Raw genomic sequence first — 7,415 nt, 5'->3', positions numbered from 1 at the left:
TGGTGATCAGAATAAAACACCCTTCCTAGGTCTCACGTTTAGAAGCCAGAGAAGAGCCCTGAATGGCACAGTTTGAGTCAGATTACTAAACCCAGGCCATTCAATCAAGGTTCTTTGATGGACCCAATTTGGATTAGGTACCTAAGCATAGACCTATCATTGTGGCAAGGAATGTGGGGTTTATAAGAGGATTGCAACTCCATAGTAAACACTTGAGTAGACAGTGTGTACCTGAGTGATGATGGGAGGTTCACATCTGGGCAAATAAAACAATATTCAGTAAGAAGCCAATGTGGAAGTAGGTTATTACTAATTACTATCAATGAATGATTACTACAGTGCTGGAACCCTCCTATAAGCTTATTATTGCATTTAATACAACTAAATTTGATTTTTTTAAATTGGCACACATTTCAAAGTTATTCATTGCAACACTGTTTCTTTTAAAATTATTTATTTATTTATTTATTTAGGCTGCACTGGGTCTTAGTTGCGGCATGGGAACTCTTAGTTGTGGCATGCATGCGGGAATTGAACCTGGGCCCCCTGCATTGGGAGCATGTAGTCTTCATTTTTATTTTATTTTATTTTTTTTACAGCTTTATTGGAGTATAATTGCTTCACAATGGTGTGCTAGTTTCTGCTTTATAACAAAGTGAATCAGTTATACATATACATCTGTTCCCATATCCCTTCCCTCTTGCGTCTCCCTCCCTCCCACCCTCCCTATCCCACCCCTCTAGGTGGTCACAAAGCACCGAGCTGATCTCCCTGTGCTATGCGGCTGCTTCCCACTAGCTATCTACCTTACGTTTGGTAGTGTATATATGTCCATGCCTCTCTCTCGCTTTGTCACAGCTTACCCTTCCCCCTCCCCATATCCTCAAGTCCATTCTCAAGTAGGTCTGTGTCTTTATTCCCATTTTACCCTTAGGTTCTTCATGACATTTTTTTTTAATTCCATATATATGTGTTAGCATACGGTATTTGTCTTTCTCTTTCTGAGTTACTTCACTCTGTATGACAGACTTTAGGTCTATCCACCTCATTACAAATAGCTCAGTTTCGTTTCTTTTTATGGCTGAGTAATATTCCATTGTATATATGTGCCACATCTTCTTTATCCATTCATCCGATGATGGACACTTAGGTTGTTTCCATCTCCGGGTTATTGTGATTAGAGCTGCAATGAACATTTTGGTACATGCCTCTTTTTGAATTATGGTTTTCTCAGGGTATATGCCTAGTAGTGGGATTGCTGGGTCATATGGTAGTTCTATTTTTAGTTTTTTAAGGAACCTCCATACTGTTCTCCATAGTGGCTGTAACAATTCACATTCCCACCAGCAGTGCAAGAGTGTTCCCTTTTCTCCACACCCTCTCCAGCATTTATTGTTTCTAGATTTCTTGATGATGGCCATTCTGACTGGTGTGAGATGACATCTCATTGTAGTTTTGATTTGCATTTCTCTAATGATTAATGATGTTGAGCATTCTTTCATGTGTTTGTTGGCCGTCTGTATATCTTCTTTGGAGAAATGCCTATTTAAGTCTTCTGCCCATTTTTGGATTGGGTTGTTTGTTTTTTTGTTATTGAGCTGCATGAGCTGCTTATAAATTTTGGAGATTAATCTTTTGTCAGTTGCTTCATTTGCAAATATTTTTTCCCATTCTGAGGGTTGTCTTTGGTCTTGTTTATGGTTTCCTTTGCTGTGCAAAAGCTTTGAAGTTTCATTAGGTCCCATTTGTTTATTTTTGTTTTGATTTCCATTTCTCTAGGTGGGTCCAAAAGGATCTTGCTGTGATTTATGTCATAGAGTGTTCTGCCTATGTTTTCCTCTAAGAGTTTGATAGTTTCTGGCCTTACATTTAGGTCTTTAATCCATTTTGAGCTTATTTTTGTGTATGGTGTTAGGGAGTGATCTAATCTCATACTTTTACATGTCCCTGTCCAGTTTTCCCAGCACCACTTATTGAAGAGGCTGTCCTTTCTGCACTGTTGGAAGATTTTTAATCACAGTTTCAATTTCAGTGCTTGTGATTGGTCTGTTCATATTTTCTATTTTTTCCTGGTTCAATCTCAGAAAGTTGTGCTTTCCTAAGAATTTGTCCATTTCGTCCAGGTTGTCCATTTTATTGGCATATAGTTACTTGTAGTAATCTCTCATGTTCCTTTGTATTTTTCAGTGTCAGTTGTTACTTCTCCTTTTTCATTTAGAATTCTATTGATTTGTGTCTTCTCCCTTTTTTTCTTGATGAGTCTGGCTAATGGTTTATCAATTTTGTTTATCTTCTCAAAGAACCAGCTTTTAGTTTTATTGATCTTTGCTATCGTTTCCTTCATTTCTTTTTTATTTATTTCTGATGTTTATTATTTCTTCTGTTAACGTTGGGTTTTTTCTGTTCTTCTTTCTCGAATTGTTTTAGGTGTAAGGTTAGGTTGTTTATTTGAGATGTTTCTTGTTTCATAAGGTAGGATTGTATTGCTATAAACTTCCTGCTTAAAACTGCTTTTGCTGCATCTCATAGGTTTTGGGTTGTCGTGTTTTCATTGTCATTTGTTTCTAGGTATTTTTTTGTTTCCTCTTTGATTTCTTCAGTGATGTCTTGGTAATTAAGTAGTGTATTGTTTAGCCTCCATGTGTTTGTATTTTTTACAGATTTTTTTTCCTGTAATGGATACCTAGTCTCATAGCGTCGTGGTCGGAAAAGATACTTGATACGATTTCAATTTTCTTAAATTTACTAAGGCTTGATTTTTGACCCAAGGTATGATCTATCCTGGAGAATGTTCCATGAGCATTTGAGAAGAATGTGTATTCTGTTGTTTTTGGATGGAATGTCCTATAAATATCAATTAAGTCCATCTTGTTTAATGTATCATGTAAAGCTTGTGTTTCCTTATTTATTTTCATTTTGGATGATCTGTCCATTGGTGAAAGTGGGGTGTTAAAGTCCCCTACTATGATTGTGTTACTGTCGATTTCCCCTTTTATGGCTGTTAGCCTCTGCCTTATGTATTGAGGTGCTCCTATGTTGGGTGCATAAATATTTACAATTGTTATATCTTCTTCTTGGATCAATCCCTTGATCATTATGTAGTGTCCTTCTTTGTCTCCTCTAATAGTCTTTATTTTAAAGTCTATTTTGTCTGATATGAGAATTGCTACTCCAGTTTTTTTTTGATTTCCATTTGCATGGAATATCTTTTTCCATCCCTTCACTTTTAGTCTGTATGTGTCCCTAGGTCTGAAGTTGGTCTCTTGTAGACAGCATATATACAGGTCTTGCTTTTGTATCCGTTCAGCCAGTCTATGTCTTTTGGTTGGAGCATTTTATCTATTTACATTTAAGGGAATTATCGATATGTATGTTCTTATTCTCATTTTCTTAACTGTTTTGGGTTTGTTATTATAGGTCTTTTCCTTCTCTTGTCTTTCCTGCCTAGAGAAGTTCCTTTAGCATTTGTTGTAAAGCTGGTTTGGTGGTGCTACATTCTCTTAGCTTTTGCTCGTCGGTAAAGGTTTTAATTTCTCCATCAAATCTGAATGAGATCCTTGCTGGGTAGAGTAATCTTGGTTGTAGGTTTTTCTCCTTCATCACTTTAAATATGTCCTGCCACTCCCTTCTGGCTTGTAGAGTTTCTGCTGAAAGATCAGCTGTTAACCTTACGGGGATTCCCTTATGTGTTATTTGTTGTTTTTCCCTTGCTCTTTTAATATTTTTTCTTTGTATTTAATTTTTGACAGTTTGATTAATATGTGTCTTGGCATGTTTCTCCTTGGATTTATCCATTATGGGACTCTCTGTGCTTCCTGGACTTGATTAACTATTTCCATTCCCATATTATGGAATTTTTCAACTATAATGTCTTCAAATATTTTCTCAGTCCCTTTCTTTTTCTCTTCTTCTTCTGGGACCCCTATAATTCGAATGTTGGTGCATTTAATGTTGTCCCAGAGGTCTCTGAGACTGTCCTCTGTTCTTTTCATTCTTTTTTCTTTATTCTGCTCTGCAGTAGTTATTTCCAGTATTTTATCTTCCAGGTCATTTATCCGTTCTTCTGCCTCAGTTATTCTGCTATTGATCCCTTCTAGGGAATTTTTAATTTCATTTATTGTGTTGTTCATCATTGTTTGTTTTCTCTTTAGTTCTTCTAGTTCCTTGTTCAACTTTTCTTATATTTTCTCTACTCTATTTCCAAGATTTTGGAACATCTTTACTATCATTATTCTGAATTCTTTTTCAGGTAGACTGCCTATTTTGTCTTCATTTGTTAGTTCTGGTGGGTTTTTACCTTGCTCCTTCATCTGCTGTGTGTTTTTCTGTCTTTTCATTTTGCTTGTCTTACTGTGTTTGGGGTCTCCTTATCGCAGGCTGGAGGTTTGTAGTTCCCTTTGTTTTGGGTGTCTGTCCCCAGTGGCTAAGCTTGGTTCAGTGGGTTGTGTAGGCTTCCTGGTGGAGGGGACTAGTGCCTGTGTTCTGGTGGATGAGGCTGGATCTTATCTTTCTGATGGGCAGGTCCATGTCTGGTGGTGTGTTTTGGGGGGTCTGTGGCCTTATTATGATTTTAGGCAGCCTCTCTGCTAATGGATGGGGCTGTGTTCCTGTCTTGTTAGTTGTTTGGCATAGGGAGTCCAGCACTGTAGGTTGCTGGTCATTGAGTGAAGCTGGGTGTTTGTGTTGAGATGGAGATCTCTGGGAGATTTTCACCATTTGATATTATGTGGAGCTGGGAGGTCCCTTGTGGACCAGTTTCCTGAAGTTGGCTCTCCCACCTCAGAGGCACAGCCCTGACGCCTGTCTGGAGCACCAAGAGCCTTTCATCCACACGGGACTGTAGATCCTGGTTTCCTCAGCCAGGAAAGGACACAGCATCTGATAAGATGGAATTAGCACCTGGGTGAAGAAAGCAGTGTATGAGTGTGGTCAACACTCCATGAAAGTCATGGCATCATTACCTTTGAGCAGTGAAAGTACTCCATTGCTTAATCTCCTTGAGTCTTAATATTCTCACCTCCCAGGCAAATGAAGAGACTCTGTAGAATAATGAAGTTTATACTGAAGATAAATTCTTCTTACTCCTGCTGGGACAGTCGCCTGAAACTGCTTATATCATAATCGTTGGTCAGTCAAATCCACAGGGCAATTCTCCTCAAGCAGCAATCAGGGGTCCATCGAAGCTGCTAGCGTTGGAAGGTCTCCTGCAGAGGCAGGGGGTGGGTGTGGCTCACCTTTAGTACAAGGACACTGGCAGCAGTCCTGGGAAGTACTCCCTGGTATGAGCCTTCCCAGAGTCCTCCTGTCCATTTTTATTTTTATTTATTTATTTTTTATTATTTTTTTTTTGCGATACGCGGGCCTCTCACTGTTGTGGCCTCTCCCGTTGCGGAGCACAGGCTCCGGACGCGCAGGCTCAGCGGCCATGGCTCACAGGCCTAGCCGCTCCGTGGCATGTGGGATCTTCCCGGACCAGGGCAGGAACCCGTGTCCCCTGCATCGGCAGGCGGACTCTTAACCACTGCACCACCAGGGAAGCCCTCCATTTTTAAATTGAGTTGTTTTGTTACTGTTTAAAAAATTCTTTGTATAGTTGGGATACAAGTCCTCTGTCAGATATATAGTTTGCAAATTGTTTTCTGTCTGTAGCTTGTATTTATTTTTATCTTATTTATTTATTTATATTTATTTATTTTGTCTGTGCCAGGTCTTAGTTGCAGCACGTGGGATCTTTGTTGCAGCATGTGGACTCCTTAGCTGTGGCATGTGGACTCCTTAGCTGTGGCATGCGGTCTTAGTTGCAGCATGCGGACTTCTTAGTTGTGGCATGCATGTGGGATTTAGTTTCCTGACCAGAAATTGAGCCCAGGCCCCCTGCATTGGGAGCATGGAGTCTTACCCACTGGACCACCATGGAAGTTCCTATTTCCATCTTCTTGCTATTGTGTTTCTCAGAGTAAGTGTTTTATTTTGATGGCCAATTTATCAGTTTTCTATTGTATATTTATCTATTTATTATGAGTATTCTGTCAAGACTAAGTTAAGAATATTTTCCCTTTTTCTTCTAAAAGTTTATAGTTTTACATTTTATATTGAAATCTCTGATCCATTTTGAATTAAATTTTGCATAGGGTTTTAGGTTTAGATACATGTGTGTGTGTGTGTGTGTAGCAGATAGATATATAATTTATTTATTGTACTGATCTTATAACCTGCAAACTTGAATTAATTTATTAATTCTAGGAAGTTTTTATTTTTTTCTGGATTCTTTGGGATTTTTGTACATACATAGACAATTATGTCATATGTAAATAGGTATAAATTTATGTTTTTCTTTTATAATCTATATGCCTCCTTTTCTTTTCTTTCTTTTTTTGCCTTATTGTGCTGGCTAGACTTCCAGTACTATGTTGAATAACAGTGATGAAGGTGGGCATCTTTGTCTTAGTCCTAATTTTGAGGAAGATATTCAGTCTTCCATTATTAAGTACGTTAGCTTTATATTCAATTAATTATCAAGTTGGTGACATTCTCTATTCCTAATTTGCTGACTTTAAAGAAAAAACCATAAAACGGAATTTTTTCAAATGCTTTTTTTGCATTAATATGATCATGTCATTTTTCTTCTTAGTTTTATATGTTGGATTACATTAATTTATTTTCAAATGTTGAATGAGCCTGGCATTCCTGGAATAAATTCCACTTTGTTGTGATGTTAGTTTTTATATATTGCTGGATTTGATTTGCTAATAGGCGTTTGAGGATTTTTTAATGGAAATTCATGAGAGATATAAATACTTAGTTTTCTTTTTTCTTATTGTCTTTGTCATGTTTTTGTGTACAGGCCTCATAAAATGAGTTGTAAAGTAGTCCTTCCTTTTCTGGAGGAAGTTGGGTAGAACTGGTGTTAATTCTTTAAATGTAGAAGAATTCTTCATTGCAATCAACTGAGCCTGAACATTTCTTTTTGGGAATGCTTTTTGCTATGAATTCTATGTATTTAATAGTTATAGACAAATTTAGATTTTCTGTTTTATCTTGAGTTTTTGTAATTTGTGGCTTTTGTGATATTGACGTCTGTATTGGTTGGTTTCACATAAAGTGTCAAAGTGACACACACAGAGTTTTTGTAGTGCTCCTTGATTACCCTTTCAGTATTTGTGTAGTGATATCATCTTTTTCATTCCTGAATTAATTTCTATCTTTTTTTTCAGTCATAGTAGAGTTTTATCAGTTTTCTCTCTTTAAAGGATTAAGTTCAGGTTTCTTAGACTTTTTCTTCTCAACATGATTGAATCTTGCTCTTACATTATTTCTTTGCTTCTGCTTGCTTTGGGTTTTTTTACTCTGCTCTTTTTGTTTCTTGAGATTTGAGATGAGACTATTGATTTGAGACCTTTTTTTCTAATGTAAGT

Source organism: Mesoplodon densirostris, chromosome 6 (assembly GCF_025265405.1).
Source record: "Mesoplodon densirostris isolate mMesDen1 chromosome 6, mMesDen1 primary haplotype, whole genome shotgun sequence".
Classification (NCBI taxonomy): domain Eukaryota; kingdom Metazoa; phylum Chordata; class Mammalia; order Artiodactyla; family Ziphiidae; genus Mesoplodon; species Mesoplodon densirostris.
The sequence above is the reverse complement of the archived record's forward strand: the minus strand, read 5'-3'. Positions refer to the sequence as shown.